This window comes from Pristiophorus japonicus, chromosome 8 (assembly GCF_044704955.1).
Source record: "Pristiophorus japonicus isolate sPriJap1 chromosome 8, sPriJap1.hap1, whole genome shotgun sequence".
Classification (NCBI taxonomy): domain Eukaryota; kingdom Metazoa; phylum Chordata; class Chondrichthyes; family Pristiophoridae; genus Pristiophorus; species Pristiophorus japonicus.
The window spans coordinates 93,502,788-93,520,771 of NC_091984.1; positions in this window are offsets into that span (position 1 = coordinate 93,502,788).

The following is a 17,984-nucleotide window of genomic DNA, read 5'->3' on the forward strand; positions in this document are numbered from 1 at the left end:
AGGTTGGGCCTCTACTCATTGGAGTTCAGAAGAATGAGAGGTGTTCTTATCAAAACGTATAAGATTATGAGGGGGCTTGACAAGGTGGATGCAGAGTGGATGTTTCCACTGATGGGGGAAACTAGAACTAGAGGGCATGATCTTAGAATAAGGGGCCGCCCATTTAAAACAGAGATGAGAAGGAATTTCTTCTCTGAGGGTTTTAATCTGGAATTTGCTGCCTCGGAGAGTGGTGGAAGCTGGAACATTGAATAAATTTGACAGAAATAGATAGTTTCTTGAGCAATAAGGGGATAAGGGGTTATGGGGAGCGGGCGGGGAAGTGGAGCTGAGTCCACGATCAGATCAGCCATGATCTTATTGAATGGCGGAGCAAGCTCGAGGGGCCGTATGGCCTACTCCCGTTCCTATTTCTTATGTTCTTATTAAGTCTCTCCCCTTCAGTTAAAGGGGAAGGTCGCTGCGAGCTCAGCCCCTCGAGCCTGCTCCGTCATTCAAGAGGAGGTGCCAGGCTGTCAGTTGGCAGCCCGGCCGAACCCGGGGACATAATTGTCGGTTGTCGCCGGAAGCGCCACCTCCCCTTTCAGGGTGGACGCGCCGCCGACCAACAAGGACCAGCAAGAAGTGCACCGACACAAAAAGCTGTCGGGGGCACCGACCGGCTCCCGCGGGGCAATTCTGCAAAAGGATATTTCCCGCAGGCCAATTTCGGGAAGCCGTTGCCGCTGGTCGGTAAGGGGTCGGCGCATGCACGCTGCGGCGGGAAAATGGGCGGAGCAATCCCCTACACCGCTCTGCCCCTGATGAAGGGCAATTTGGAAAATGACGGTCCCTCCGCGGAGAGTCGCTGACTATTCCGTGCTCCCTCAAGCAGCCAGAGGACTTATCGGGAGGGGCAATTTCAGCCCCTTGATTTCAACACAGTGGAGAGGCAGAGAGGAAGATGAGAGTACAGGAAGGCATATTTGGAGCTTAGAATAAACAAGATTGGAGAGTTCAGAGGGGCAATTACCATAGTAGTACTGACAAAATTGAGTGGGACGAGAAAGATTGTGATATAGGGAAATCACACCAGAATTTGTGCTGCTTTTGATGTGTGGCATGCAGATAGCCACATATAATAACTCCCCTGAGTTGCTACCTCATTTGAAGGTGTGCCTGGTGCTGTTCCTGGCACACTCTTTTGCACTCCACATTGATCCAGGATTGATCTCCTGACTTGATGGTGATAGCGGACGAAGGGATGTGCCAAGCCATTAGGTTACAGATTGTGGTGGTGCATCTAAATTGTGCTACTGATGGCCCACAGCACCTCATGGATGTTCAACTTTGGGCTGCTAGTTTTTTTTATTCATTCACGTCATGGCCAGCATTTATTGTCCATCCCTAACTGCCCTTGAGAAGATGGTGGTGAGCCACCTTCTTGAACCATTGCAGTCCGTGTGGGTGAAGGTACTCCCATATGCTGTTAGGGAGGGAGTTCCAGGATTTTGACCCAGCAACAATGAAGGAACGGCGACATATTTCCAAGTCAGGATGGTGTGTGACTTAGAGGAGAGTTTGGAGTTGGTGGTGTTCCCATGGGCCTGCTGCCCTTGTCCTTCTAGGTGGTAGGAGTCCCATGTTTGGGAGGTCCTGCCAAAGAAGCCTTGGCAAGTTGCTGCAGTGCATTTTGTAGATGGTGCACATGGCAGCCTCAGTGCACCAGTGGTGGAAGGAGTGAATGTTTCATCCTCATCATCATAAGTGGTTCTTCGAACAAGGATGACTTGCTTTCCACATGAGTTTGCAGATGTTTCATAAGGTGGTAGAGGATGGCATACCAATCAAGCAGGCTGCTTTGTCCTGAATGGTGATGAGCTTCTGGAGTGTTGTTGGAGCTGCATTCATCCAGGCAAGTGGAGGGTATTCCAGCATACTCCTGACTTGTACCTTGTAGATGATGGAAAGGCTTTGGGGAGTCAGGAGATGAGACACTCGCTACAGAATACCCAGCCTCTGACCTGCTCTTGTAGCCACAGTATGTGTGTGGCTGGACAATGGTGACCCCCAGGATGTTGACGGTGGAGGATTCAACAACAGCAATGTCATTGAATATCAAGGGGAGGTGGTTAGACTCTCGCTTGTTGGAGATGGTCATTGCCTGGTACTTGTGTGGCACGAATATTACTTGGCACTTATCAACCCAAGTCTAAATGTTGTCCAGGTCTTGTTGCATCCGGGCATGGACTGTTTCAGTATTTGAAGAGTTGCAAATGGAACTGAACCCTGTGCAATAATCGGCGAACATCCCCACTTCTGACCTTATGATGGCGGGAAGGTCGTTAATGAAGCAGCTGAAGATGGTTGGGCCTAGGACACAGCCCTGAGGAACTCCTGCAGCGATGTCCTGGGACTGCAATGATTGGACTCCAACGTACGCCATTCCCAGAATACCAACAGAGTCAAACCTGTCGATACAGCCCTTCCAGCAGCGGTAAGTATGAAGACCTGCAAAAAGGTAAGTTAAAGCTTTTATTTTTAAATTACTTTTCAGCAATTTCATGGGTGAGTGTTTTTTGAATGTTTTGTGAATGTTTGTTTTTGCAATTTTTTGTTTTTTGCCCGCTCCCAAGGCCTCTCTCGCAGCGCTACCGGCCTTGGATTAAAGTTGCCGAAACTCGCAGTTTGCGCCGCGAATCCTGGTGCAATGCCAATTTTACCGATGCTGCCAGTAAAGGCCGAAAGTTAGGCCTGAAAATTGTAGTGCAGCGAAAACAGTAATTTTGGCGTAAAATTACCGTTTTCGCAAAAACCCTAAAAATCCAGCCGTTGGTTGTTAAATGTGATTCTGTGATTACAATTATGTCAGGCTGTTGATTGAATAGTCTGTGGGATAGTTCTCTCAACATGGGCACCAGTCCCGAGATGTTAGTGAGGAGGAATCTGTAGATTTGACTGGCCTGGGATTGGCTGATGCAATGCCTGAGTCATTGCTGATGGATCCTTCCAATTCTTTTCCCTTATTTGTAAACTTTTAAAACTGGGCAGCTTGCTTCAGAAGGCATTGATTTAATCACATGGGACAGCAGGCAAGACCAGGTAGGGGTCTCAGGCTTCCTCCATGAAGAATATCAGTGAACTAGTTGGGTTTTTATGCCCATCTGCAAGCTTATGGACTAGATTTTTGTTTTTCAGCGAAAACAGTAGCTTTACGTCAAAATTACCGTTTTCACTGCGCTACCGTTTTTAGGCCGCACTTACAGCCTTTACGTCTGTTGCATAACGATTCGCGGTACAAACCACGAGTTTCAGCAACTTTAGTCCGGGGCTGGGAGCACTGCGAGAGAGGCCTCGGAGTGGGGGGGGACCCCCAAAAATTCCAAAAAACATTCCAAAAACACTCAAAAAAACATTTACACAACCATTATCTATTGAATCGCTGAAAAACATTTTTTAAAAACTTTAACTTATCTTTTTTGCAGGTTTTCATACTTACCGCTGCTGGCAGGGCTGCAGCAACAGGTTTGACCTGTCGGTATTCTGGGCACAGCGTACGGATCGGGAGAGTGCTGAAAGTCCGACACAAACTCAATGTGCATCGTTGCACGTTGGCGCACCTCTCCCCGGCGGTACTCGGAAGTGCCGTCGCAAACAGATACTGAGGATCCCGCCGACTGGGTTTTTGCCACTGGTGGTCAAATTGCGGCGAAAACCCGGTCGCAAACCTGCCAAAAATCCGACTCAATTTCATGTTCAATTTTCTGTATTAGCCCACAAATGACCAGATTTATTGAATTCAGTTTCGCACTTGCCATGGTGGGATTTAGCTTCACTAATTCTGGGTTGCTGGACCAGCACCATAACCACTAAGCTATATTACTCATTATCTACCACTGACAGTCTCATTCATGGCCTTTATTACCTTCAGATTTAAATAATCTAATGCTCTCCTGGCTGGCTTCCCATTCTCCACCCTCTATAAACTTCAACTCATCCACAAATCTGCTGTCCATATTTTATCCTGCATGGTCGCACCCATCCATCACCCCTGCCTTCACTGATCTACATTGGCTCCTCGTCCCCCTACACCTCAAATTAAAAATTCTCATTCTTGTGTTTTAATTGTTCCATGGCCTCACCCTTCCTGTCGCTGTAACCTCACCATTGATAGTTGTTCCTTCAGTTACCTTGGCTCTACACTCTGGAATTTCATGCCTAAATATGTTCACCCTCCACTTCCAGATCCTCCTTTAAAACCCCCCTTAAAAGCCATCTCTTTGATCAAGTTTTAGGTCATCTTCCTTAATATCTCCCTTTTTGACTTAGCATCCATTTTTACCCTTAAGCCTTTGAGAAGTACTAAATTACCAGATTTATTGAATGCAATCCATTGTATTGAAATGTGTGTGTGTATGTGTCCCAGATCCTCAAGCAATATAGAATGGGATGATGCACCGTAATCCTATTCATCAATTCCAAGCTTATCCACACTGCATTCAACATTGAATCCCTCCAAACAACTAGAATTGGATCCAATTATATTGCAAATTGAGGCTTACAATAAACTTTTCAGTAATGTCACCATCCTTTTGTAGAGAGGTGACCCGAGTGTTTCACAGAACAATCCTGAATTCAAAAACGTTAACTGTGGCATTTTCATACTAATAAACGTATTAAAACTAAGACAAGCGCTTTGAGAAGGAGTCTCACCGCAGTATGTAATGGAGCCTAATTCTCATCTGAAGTGGGATTTTTAGAAACCCACCATAGTGCAATAACTGTTGCAGACTGGGAAATGTGTTCAGAAATGGACAAGTAGTATCATAGAGTTGCACGATGGGTAACAGGGGAAAGCATGTCAAGTTGTTTTTGCCTGGCAACAACTCACAAGGCCAATCGCAAAGCAGTTTATCTGCAAGAGGATATGGTGGCACGCTTAACAAAGATAGATATAGAATGCTGACTTGCGGTTCAGCTAGATATTGAATAACAAGAAACATGGTTTGTTGTTTCATAGCTGCAAAATGTAAAACTCCCCAGTGTTATGGAACAGGTGACCTAGTGAATTGCAGTTTTTGGCTTTAAATACTGAGAGTTCATAGCCAAAAGTCGAGGCGGCATTAATGGGTTGCGTGAACCCTATCCAAACTGCTGTGCTCCCTTGGCCAAGCTATAGGTATTCGAAAATAAACATATTTTTATTCTCTTGCGTTGAGCCTTTATTTTAGGTTCCACAACAACTTTGGTGAAAAGGATGGGATATCCAGGAGATGGACAGACGACCGTTGGCAAAACATGTCGGAGTGAGTAAGTTTAAAGTACCATTCCAAAATTACATGATCTCTGTGACAAGACTGTCTGTCGACCGGGTATTCTGAACTGTGAGAGTCTGCTAAAGAACAAATTTGTTGGCGCGTGAGTATGATAAGTTAGTTTAAAGTAATTGATTTAATTTAAAGTCATTAATAAGAACTGTGTGGTGCAGAAATTATACTGGTGAAATAAGGCTAAGATTTAAGATAGAAGTTGGATTAAACTAACGATTGGAGAGACATCAAGTCATCGGACAGGTGATGTGGATCGTCAGACCATATAATGGCATCGGGGAAAGGATTCGGCTGGGATTCGGATAGTTCCCTTACTAAATTCTATGAAGATGACCGGAAGGGGTTAATTGACAAAATGTTAAAAGATGGGTGGGACCCGTCACAAGAACCAGCCAAACAAAAGGCTTGGTGGGAAAAAGAGAAAACTAAGAGAGGCCAGAAAGCCGGTATAATTATAATGTGACAGTTTTTACAATTTAGTGACAAGATGAAATCCAAAATTGAGGAATTAAGGCAATCAAGGGAAGAAGTAAAGGAACAAAGAGGAGAACGTCCTCGCTTTAGTGACTCATGCATAGTGTGAATAATGGATAGTTATGACTCAATGAAAAGGAAAAAAGGGAAGATTATGTTTTTCTTTAAGTGTAAAGCAGGGAGGTTTAAACTGAAAAGACTGCTAACTGTGCAATGAAAGTTGACATTGATTGATGGTGTCTGTGTTTGTTGGCTTTCGAAACAAAGGAAGTTAACTCTTTCACAGGCAGCTGTGAACTCGGTTTTAATTCAGTGGGCGATACCTTTTGAATACTGGAGATTTTCTTAATTTGAAGACAATATTTGTTCCTGGGGTAAAGGAATTTTAGGATCAGTTTCTCCAGGCTCTTAAGGACCTGGCAAGGGACTGAAAGTCAGCGGCCCCCGCTCAGAGCGAAGGCGATCCTCGGATCCACATTACAGCATCGTTAAGGGGCCGGCACTGTGATATGTTAGTGCTACAGTCACCTCTGTCTCAATGACAGATATGCCCCTACCCACAACTAAATGGACAGTTCTAAACACAGGGGTTGGAGGATCTGCCACCTAAGCAAAGTAATATTATTGGACGTGGCAGGGATTCTAATCCCTGCACAATTTTATGTTTGTCCCAATAATGAGGGTACAATATTAGGAATCGACCTCCTAGAACAATTAGGAACGTTGATTGGTCCCCAGGGGAAGAAAATAGTTTGGAGAAATCCAAATGGGCGCAAAACTACTGCCCTCGGGGAACAAAATAAATTGGACAACCATGCGAAGGTGGGGAGCATACAACTCCTCACCAGGAATCGGGATACATTAAAAGGGTATGTCCCCATGTGTCTGCAGATTGATGGAGTTTGGGCACGGTCCAAACAAGATTGTGGACTGGTAGAAACCGACCCAATCATTGTCCGGGGACCCAAGCACACCCCTCATAAACAATATCCAATCGAACCTGAAGCCAGGGAGGCAGTCAAACAAATTGTACAAAATCTGCTGGATAGTGGCATTCTCCGGGAAGCTGAGAGCGCCACTAATTCACCCGTGTAGCCAGTAAAGAAGCCGGACGGCTCATACCGCTGACTATAGATTACACGCCTCTGAATAAAATGCCATCTCGTCAGCACCCCATTGTAGCCAGCCCAGCCACAATCTTTAATGGATTGAAACCCGAACATAAGATATTCACAGCGCTTGACATAGCCAATGGATTTTAGTCCATACCTCTGGCTCGGGAATCACAGGACAAGTTTGCCTTTACTATAGGGGACCGCCAGTATACCTGGACATGGGTGCATAGGGATTCCACAATAGTCCGCCAATATTTCACCGGACTATGAGTCAAGCCCTAGAAAAGGTGGACCTAACCCCTTACAGAAACACAGTCCTCCAGTATGTGGATGATCTGCTGATAGCCTCGGAGGATGAACGGGGACACAGGGGCGCTCTCATAGAAATCTTAGAAACCCTACAAAGGGTGGGATTTAAAGCCAATCCCAAGAAAGCCCAGATCGGACAAACAGTGGTACAATATTTGGGACATGAGATATCAAAAGGGACTAGAACAATGTCTCAAGATAGGAAAGAAGCTATCAGAATCATGCCCTGCCCATAGACAGTCCGAGGGGTATGGAAAGTACTGAGACTTTTTAATTACTGCAGAAACTTTATAGTCAACTTCGCAGCAATTATAGAACCAATACAGAAACTGGTGAAAGGGGGGAAATCCTCGATAGAAAGTGTAGAGTCGGGCCCGGAGCAGGAAACAGCATATGCTAATCTGAAGGAAGCCATAATGTCTGCACCCAGCCTGGGACTCCCGAACATGGACATACCTTTCCACATTTACTGCGAAAATGAAGAAGGATTCTAGGTCACTCAGATGCATGGGGACAGGATGTGCCCTGTAGCCTATTACTCAACCCAACAGTCACCCATGGCGGTCGGTCTGTCCCGGTGTGTAGCGGATATGGACTGTACAATGTGGGCAGTGAAAGTCATTGAACCGGTAGTGATGACCGGGGAGATTGTACTGCACACTAAATACACTCTGGTAGAAATGCTCAACACCGGGAAACCAAGATCTGTGTCCAATGTACGCAGGGCTAAATGGGAGGCAGTTTTACTCCCCCATGATGAATCCGTGAAAATAGTATGAGACACAGGGGAGAATCCTGAAGAGGGTCTCCTGGCCACAGGTGAACCCCATGAGTGCCATGCCCGAGAGTGGGAAGACTCACCCAGTAATTATAAGTGAGATCCCATTCGAGGACCCCGATTTAACCCTATATGTGGACAGGTCCCGCAAGTATATCCAAGAGATCCCACATACAGGGTGGGCAGTGGTCAATGGAGCACTTGACACCGTCCTAAATGGGAGACTGGACGGAGGACTTTCCGCACAAGTGGCAGAACTCACTGCCCTGGCAGAAGCCCTCCAATTAGCTGAAGGCAAGCGGGCAAATATCTACACAGACAGCCACTATGCTTTTGGAGTTGTACGTGACTACATGACCACCCGGGGGAGGCGGGGGTTTGTCACCTCAGGCGGGGGGGCCATCAAACATGAAGGCTGAATTAGGCTGCAATTAGACACAGCTAGTAAACCCGCCGAGGCGGCAGTAATAAAGGTCAAAGCCCACCAGAATGTGGTGGACGATGTCCAAAGAGGTAATGAAGCTGCAGATAAGGCGGCACAGGAGTCAGCAGTTTCATCTGAAGTGAGGGAGGAATGAGTAAGTAATATCATTACTAAAGAAGATATTGACATTGTAAAATTACATGCAGATGGAAGTGATGAAGAGAAGACCGAATGGAAAAAACAGGGAGGGGCACCAGATCCAGACTCCGTGTGGTGAAAGGACGATAAGGTGGCAGCCCCCACTTGTATAAGAAAGATGCTCATGGAACTGCACCACGGCATTAACCTTGCCGGGCGAAATGCCATGATCAGTAGTGTCTCTGGAGATTGGTGGTGGCCAGGCATGGGACGAGACATTGCTAAATATTGCCAGCAATGCATTACATGTGCCCAACATAATCCGGGAAAGGCCATTAAAATTAGAATGGCCCATCAACCACGGCCACGAGGGCCATGGCAGAATATACAAATTGATTTCACGGGACCACTGCCAAGCTCTAGAGGAAAGAAATAGTGTCTAGTAATAATTGATGTGTTTACACAGTTTTGTTTGCTACCCGAAACTACACTGCAACCACGGTAGCTCGTTTCTTAGCCGAGGAGGTGGTTCCCCATTGGGGCCTCCCCACCCAAATAGACTCCGATCAGGGATGTTGGGGAGGGCATCAAACAGGAAATTAGGGGTGCGTGCAATAAAGGTGCAGCAGTTATAATGGGTGACTTTAATATGCACATAGATTGGGCTAACCAAACTGGAAGCAATATGGTGGAGGAGGATTTCCTGGAGTGCATAAGGGATGGTTTTTTAGACCAATATGTCGAGGAACCAACTACGGGGGAGGCCATCTTAGACTGAGTGTTATGTAATGAGAGAGGATTAATTAGCAATCTCGTTGTGCGAGGCCCCTTGGGGAAGAGTGACCATAATATGGTGGAATTCTGCATTGGGATGGAGAATGAAACAGTTAATTCAGAGACCATGGTCCAGAACTTAAAGAAGGCTAACTTTGAAGGTATGAGGCGTGAATTGGCTGGGATGGATTGGCGAATGATACTTAAGGGGTTGACTGTGGATGGGTAATGGCAGACATTTAGAGACCGCATGGATGAACTACAACAATTATACATTCCTGTCTGGCATAAAAATAAAAAAGGGAAGGTGGCTCAACCGTGGCTATCAAGGGAAATCAGGGATAGTATTAAAGCCAAGGAAGTGGCATACAAATTGGCCAGAAATAGCAGCGAACCTGGGGACTGGGAGAAATTTAGAACTCAGCAGAGGAGGACAAAAGATTTGATTAGGGCAGGGAAAATGGAGTATGAGAAGAAGCTTGCAGGGAACATTAAGACGGATTGCAAAAGTTTCTATAGATATGTAAAGAGAAAAAGGTTAGTAAAGACAAACGTAGGTCCCCTGCAGTCAGAATCAGGGGAAGTCATAACGGGGAACAAAGAAATGGCGGACCAATTGAACAAGTACTTTGGTTCGGTATTCACGAAGGAGGACACAAACAACCTTCCGGATATAAAAGGAGTCGGGGGGTCTAGTAAGGAGGAGGAACTGAGGGAAATCCTTATTAGCCGGGAAATTGTGTTGGGGAAATTGATGGGATTGAAGGCCGATAAATCCCCAGGGCCTGATGGACTGCATCCCAGAGTACTTAAGGAGGTGGCCTTGGAAATAGTGGATGCATTGACAGTCATTTTCCAACATTCCATTGACTCTGGATCAGTTCCTATAGAGTGGAGGGTAGCCAATGTAACCCCACTTTTTAAAAAAGGAGGGAGAGAGAAAACAGGGAATTATAGACCGGTCAGCCTGACATCGGTAGTGGGTAAAATGATGGAATCAATTATTAAGGATGTCATAGCAGTGCATTTGGAAAGAGGTGACATGATAGGTCCAAGTCAGCATGGATTTGTGAAAGGGAAATCATGCTTGACAAATCTTCTGGAATTTTTTGAGGATGTTTCCAGTAGAGTGGACAAGGGAGAACCAGTTGATGTGGTATATTTGGACTTTCAGAAGGCGTTCGACAAGGTCTCACACAAGAGATTGATGTGCAAAGTTAGAGCACATGGGATTGGGGGTAGTGTACTGACATGGATTGAGAACTGGTTGTCAGACAGGAAGCAAAGAGTAGGAGTAAATGGGTACTTTTCAGAATGGCAGGCAGTGACTAGTGGGGTACCGCAAGGTTCTGTGCTGGGGCCCCAGCTGTTTACACTGTACATTAATGATTTAGATGAGGGGATTGAATGTAGTATCTCCAAATTTGCGGATGACACTAAGTTGGGTGGCAGTGTGAGCTGCGAGGAGGATGCTGTGAGGCTGCAGAGTGACTTGGATAGGTTAGGTGAGTGGGCAAATGCATGGCAGATGAAGTATAATGTGGATAAATGTGAGGTTATCCACTTTGGTGGTAAAAACAGAGAGACAGACTATTATCTGAATGGTGACAGATTAGGAAAAGGGGAGGTGCAAAGAGACCTGGGTGTCATGGTACATCAGTCATTGAAGGTTGGCATGCAGGTGCAGCAGGCGGTTAAGAAAGCAAATGGCATGTTGGCCTTCATAGCAAGGGGATTTGAGTACAGGGGCAGGGAGGTGTTGCTACAGTTGTACAGAGCATTGGTGAGGCCACACCTGGAGTATTGTGTACAGTTTTGGTCTCCTAACCTGAGGAAGGACATTCTTGCTATTGAGGGAGTGCAGCGAAGGTTCACCAGACTGATTCCCGGGTTGGCGGGACTGGCATATCAAGAAAGACTGGATCAACTGGGCTTGTATTCACTGGAGTTCAGAAGAATGAGAGGGGACCTCATAGAAACATTTAAAATTCTGACGGGGTTAGACAGGTTAGATGCAGGAAGAATGTTCCCAATGTTGGGGAAGTCCAGAGCCAGGGGTCACAGTCTAAGGATAAGGGGTAAGCCATTTAGGACCGAGATGCGAAGGAACTTCTTCACCCAGAGAATGGTGAACCTGTGGAATTCTCTACCACAGAAGGTTGTTGAGGCCAATTCACTAAATATATTCAAAAAGGAGTTAGATGAGGCCCTTACTACTAGGGGGATCAAGGGGTATGGCGAGAAAGCAGGAATGGGGTACTGAAGTTGAATGTTCAGCCATGAACTCATTGAATGGCGGTGCAGGCTAGAAGGGCCGAATGGCCTACTCCTGCACCTATTTTCTATGTTTCTATGTTTCTAACCCACTTCCCAGGACAGGTGATAAAATTACTAAGAACCACATTGGTATTAAACAAAAATTTCACATCCCCTACCACCCACAGAGTTCGGGGATGATAGAACGGATGAATCAGACAATAAAGACAGCCCGGTCAAAAGCCATTCAAGAAATTGGACAGGCTTGGGCTGAGCTGCTGCCTGCTATCCTGATGAGACAAAGAGCAACCCCTAATCGGAAAACAGGATTAACTCCATATGAACTCATGACTGGTCGGGCAATGTGATTACCCGAAGGTATAATCACAGGAGGATCAGATGGGCCCATTGCGGGATCAGATTAGGAGATATGTAATGGAGTTAAGTAAGCAACTTAAGGATATGAGACAGGAAGTAAGAGAACGACAGGCAGGCTGGGACAAACAAGAAGAGTTAGAGTCGCGCCGCGGTGGTCGGGATCAGTGGCGATACGTGTGCATGTATCGCAACAGGGAATAATAGACCGGTCAGCCTGACCTCAGTAGTGGATAAAATGATGGAATCAATTATTAAGGATGTCATAGCAGCGCATTTGGAAAGAGGTGACATGATAGGTCCAAGTCAGCATGGATTTGTGAAAGGGAAATCATGCTTGACAAATCTTCTGGAATTTTTTGAGGATGTTTCCAGTAAAGTGGACAAGGGGGAACCAGTTGATGTGGTCTATTTGGACTTTCAGAAGACTTTCGACAAGGTCCCACACAAGAGATTAATGTGCAAAGTTAAAGCACATGGGATTGGGGGTAGTGTGCTGACGTGGATTGAGAACTGGTTGTCAGACAGGAAGCAAAGAGTAGGAGTAAATGGGTACTTTTCAGAATGGCAGGCAGTGACTAGTGGGGTACCGCAAGGTTCTGTGCTGGGGCCCCAGCTGTTTACGTTGTACATTAATGATTTGGACGAGGGGATTAAATGTAGTATCTCCAAATTTGCGGATGATACTAAGTTGGGTGGCAGTGTGAGCTGCGAGGAGGATGCTATGAGGCTGCAGAGTGACTTGGAGAGGTTAGGTGAGTGGGCAAATGCATGGCAGATGAAGTATAATGTGGATAAATGTGAGATTATCCACTTTGGTGGTAAAAACAGAGAGACAGACTATTATCTGAATGGTGACAGATTAGGAAAAGGGGAGGTGCAACGAGACCTGGGTGTCATGGTACATCAGTCATTGAAAGTTGGCATGCAGGTGCAGCAGGCGGTTAAGAAAGCAAATGGCATGTTGGCCTTCATAGCGAGGTGATTTAAGTACAGGGGCAGGGAGGTATTGCTACAGTTGTACAGGGCCTTGGTGAGGCCACACCTGGAGTATTGTGTACAGTTTTGGTCTCCTAACTTGAGGAAGGACATTCTTGCTATTGAGAGAGTGCAGCGAAGGTTCACTAGACTGATTCCCTGGATGGCGGGACTGGCATATCAAGAAAGACTGGATCAACTGGGCTTGTATTCACTGGAGTTCAGAAGAATGAGAGGGGATCTCATAGAAACGTTTAAAATTCTGACGGGGTTAGACAGGTTAGATGCAGGAAGAATGTTCCCAATGTTGGGGGAGTCTAGAACCAGGGGTCACAGTCTAAGGATAAGGGGTAAGCCATTTAGGACCGAGATGAGGAGAAACTTCTTCACCCAGAGAGTGGTGAACCTGTGGAATTCTCTACCACAGAAAGTTGTTGAGGCCAATTCACTAAATATATTCAAAAAGGAGTTTGATATAGTCCTTACTACTCGAGGGATCAAGGGGTATGGCAAGAAAGCAGGAATGGGGTACTGAGGTTGCATGTTCAGCCATGAACTCATTGAATGGCGGTGCAGGCTCGAAGGGCCGAATGGCCTACTCCTGCACCTATTTTCTATGTTTCTACGTGTGAATATGAATGGAGTAGGATGGAGGAAACATTGGTCCCAGTTGAAAAGCTACACTGACATGTAGTGGATAGCCCAAGGGCGTCCACCCCTTTTACAGGATGGCCTGGTGGATGATGATACTGTTATGGATGATCCAGACAACAGATCAACACCACGAGGAAGACCCAAGGGATCCCGAATTCAGACGAATAATTGTGGGGGATGGAATCCACATATCGGGGATCTTTCAGTCAGAAGGAGGTCTGGTGGGCTTTGGTCTGCCACCAAATGGCACCATCCGAAGATGCAAGGCGGTCCAACCAAAAATGTTAGGAATCTCTATGATATCCCACCGAACAGCATGTATATCCTGTAACCTTGCTAGTGTCTCTATATGGACACCCCTTAGCGATTGTAACTATTATCGCGACCATTATTATGACCATAAGGACTTTGAGGAATCTTATACAAAAAAAAGGAAAAATACTATGACATAGATTCACATGTTAGAAATCATAAGCCTAATGTCATTATGGTATGCATCAGGGCAGAACGAACATTTCGACCCAGGTATTACAATTGCATTTATAAAGATGGGTCATGTCCCTCGCCAATAATATAGGTGAGATGGGCAAATGAGTGGCCACTAACGACGGCACCGCTCATCTCCCCTACACCACCAAAACCATTAGCATGTCCCATACATACCGCAGGACCCCCAAGCGGGGTGGTCCTGAGAATGGAGGGAATCCAATTGTAAAATGTACACCATGAGATCTTACCTGTAATAGTAAACCTGACGGACATAGGGCTACCAGAAAAATGTGACCTTAAGGTATGGGCATTGTATATTCGAATGCTTAAGATAGTGTTGAAAGAATCCTGGGACGCCTCAGGGGCATCCAAATACCGGAGCCCTCTGAAAGCAGGTCAGACCTACAGACAGAAACGGGGTCTGATCAATGACATCTTAACAGGGTTCAACATGGGAACCTCATTTATAAATGCCCTAGACATACGAACTATAAAGGAACAATCAGAAAGCCTAAAAGACACAGTCAGGAAGTTGTTGCAGAGGCAGACAGACGCAGCCAAAGAGGCTGCTCAAGAAGGTGATGGGGCAGCAGGGAGCTTAGTCAAAGAGATTACAGTCTTGGACGACCATGCTGCCACCATTAATCACCTGATTGACCGAGAATTCAATGCGGAAAAGGCAGAGGTTCAGCGAGACCTCTGTCCTGCTTACGGGGGATGGATGATTGGGCAGGTCAGGGAGAACCTGGACCAAATACACAGGGGCGAAGTCCCGGACTGGATTAACAGCACCCACCTGTTTCGCCGAGCACAGCACCCAGGGTCACTGGACGCGTGCACCATGAAAGGAATGACAAGAGTCGTTCCAGTGACAGGCGGATGCACAGATTCACATTCTGCCTTGGTGGGATGGTCCTAATGATTCTGGTAATGGCAAAGGGGGAGTCTGGACCTCACCACCAGTTTGAGGTAGAAAACTTGGGGCTAATCCAGGGTGAGAACTACATGTGGTACTACCCAATGGATCAATATGCGATCAAACGGAACAGAACCATGAGAGAGGTCTCATTATCAGGCTGCTGCAGGGTAGGAAGCCTAACTATATGTCCACATCCAGTAGGCTGGGGAAGCGATGGTGGGTGCGGATTTAATCAAACCATTGGATGTGTCTGAGAAATAAGCCCATTAGAATCCGAATACACCCACTCAGCCTACTGCAGAAAGGGAGAATACTGTGTGGTAACCAACCAACCAACTTATGACTATGGTATTTATCAATGTAATATCACTAACCCCAACTTCTGCTTCACCCCGAGGCTACCGGTAACAATCGGACGAGTACGAATGATGTATATCCATGCTCGAGAAACCGTTACCCTGAACCTGACTGATGAAATTAAACAAGATTTGTACCAATATGAAAGTGAACTGGCTGTACCAATACCCACCTGCCCGAGGACCTGAGGAACATAAAGGATCCTCTGCTGGCAAGCATAAAACGATATCATGTACTCAAACAGGAACTGCGCAAATTGGGCAAGGACATTGCAAAAGACCTTCAACGTACCCCCCGGTATGAGAAGGCATGGAACTGGGGACTGAACGTCAATATCCATCCATGGATACATATCATTTCTCACAGATTGGTGGCAGTTCAACTGATTTTGGCACTGTACTGGCTGATAATGACATGTGCAGCTTGTAGGGTGAGTAGACACAGGCAACAAGCCAAAGCAATCACTCGTATGCAAGAGGAAGATAGACTATTGATGTATGGGGTAATTTAAACCCCGGTTAAGCAATAGACCTCCCAAACTTGGCGGCAGATCACCGCAAAGTGGGGCGGGAAGTCCAAAGCATTAGAAAGCTTAGCTCTAGTGGTCTCATGGGCTGGGGTTAGCCAGGGACCAAAGGGGGAATTGAAGTGGTATTTTTAGAAACCCACCATAGTGTTGCAGTCTGGGAAATGTGTTCAGAAATGGACAAGTAGTATTATAGAGTTGCAAGATGGGTAATGGGAAAAACATGTCAAGTTGTTTTTGCCTGGCAACAACTTGCAAGGCCAATCACAATGCAGTTTATCTGCAAGAGGATGTGGTGGCATGCTTAACAAAAATAGATATAGAATGCTGGCTTGCGGTTAGGTTAGGTGTTGAATAACCGGAAACATGGCTTGTTGTTTCATAGCTGCAAAATGTAAAACTCCCCAGTGTAATCGAACAGGTGACATAGTGAATTGCAATTTTTGGCTTTAAATACTGAGAGCTGATAGCCAAAAGTCGAGGCGGCATTAATGGGTAGTGTGAACTCTATCCAAACTGCTGTGCTTCCTTGCCAAGCTATACGTATTCGAAAATAAACATATCTTTATTCTTTATCAGACCCTTCTGTTGAGCCTTTATTTTGGGTTCCACAACATCATCTGTTCCTGTATTCACTTGTCAATTTTAGGGGGGGGAATGATAAACCTAAATGTTGTCCTCATTTGGGAAACATGAAGCCGCCTCAACTTTCTCCCCACTCCAATACAACACCCGCTTTGCAAAGGTTATGTTTCTGATTGCACTTCTAATCACCAAACATGTGAAACTGAGAGCATGCATTTATCACAAGTTCTTTTCTTTGCATCTTCCAAAAATAACACAAACTAGCCACCCAGAGGAACTGGAGCCAAGTACTGGTGGCGACACATAGCATTTGATAATTGCTATATTGCATTTACAGCTACAGGCATGGTAACAGCGGTTGGTTTGTGGGGTAAATATATGAATGTTATACTGGAGTTTACAATGGAGGAGATCTAACTCTGAAACCCATTCAATGCTCGTGAGATGCAGTAAGATGAGAACTTGTCTTTCAATGTTACGTTCAATGTGCTGTGCTGCATTGCAGAAGGTTTTGCGAAAGGTTTATAATCGTTTTTACCAGGAACCTGACAATATATTCCCCAGTTGCCTTATTCAAGGATGAGTTTTTTTATTTGCACAGCTTGGTACAACTAATAATAAAATACAGAAGAACACAGTTGGTTAAAATCCAATCATTTTATACAAATAAGTCATTGATCTCTGAAATACTGAAATAGTGTGATCTTCAGTGACCAGACTGCTGGCTCCATAATTTCCTTCAAGTATTGGGAGAGATATTCTAACAGAAAGCATCTAACCCAACTCCAGGTGCAGATCCTCACACATCAGGAGTGGGAGCATGGATCAGGGATCAGGTGTGGACCCTCACTGGGAATGGGAGCAGGGATCAGGTGTGAACCCTCACTGGGAATGGGGAAAGGGAATGGGGTGTAGACCCTCACTGGGAGTGGGAGCAGGGAATGGGGTGTGGACCCTCAATGGGAATGGGAGCATGGATCAGGTGTGGACCCTCACTGGGAATGGGGGAAGGGAATGGGGTGTGGACCCTCACTGGGAGTGGGAGCAGGGAATGGGGTGTGGACCCTCAATGGGAATGGGAGCAGGGATCAGGTCCGGACCCTCACTGGAAGTGGGAGCAGGGATCGGGTATGGACCCTCACTGGGAGTGGGAGCAGGGAATGGGGTGTGGACCCTCACTGGGAGTGGGAGCAGGGAATGGGATGTGGATGCTCAATGGGAATGGGAGCAGGGATCAGGTGTGGACCCTCACTGGGAATGGGAGCAGGGATCGGGTGTGGACCTTCACTGGGAGTGGGAGCAGGGATCGGATGTGGACCATCAATGGGAGCGGGAGCAGAGATTGGGTATGGACCCTCACTGGGAATGGGAGCAGGGATAAAGGAATTGAGAGCCAAGGGCAGCGCCTGAATTTTCCAATGACCTCCACCACTGATCCATGGATACAGACTCCCGCTGGGAGCCTCGTGTTGTACAGTTAACTCTTCCATATCTGCAACTTGTATCAATGAATAGGTTAGAATC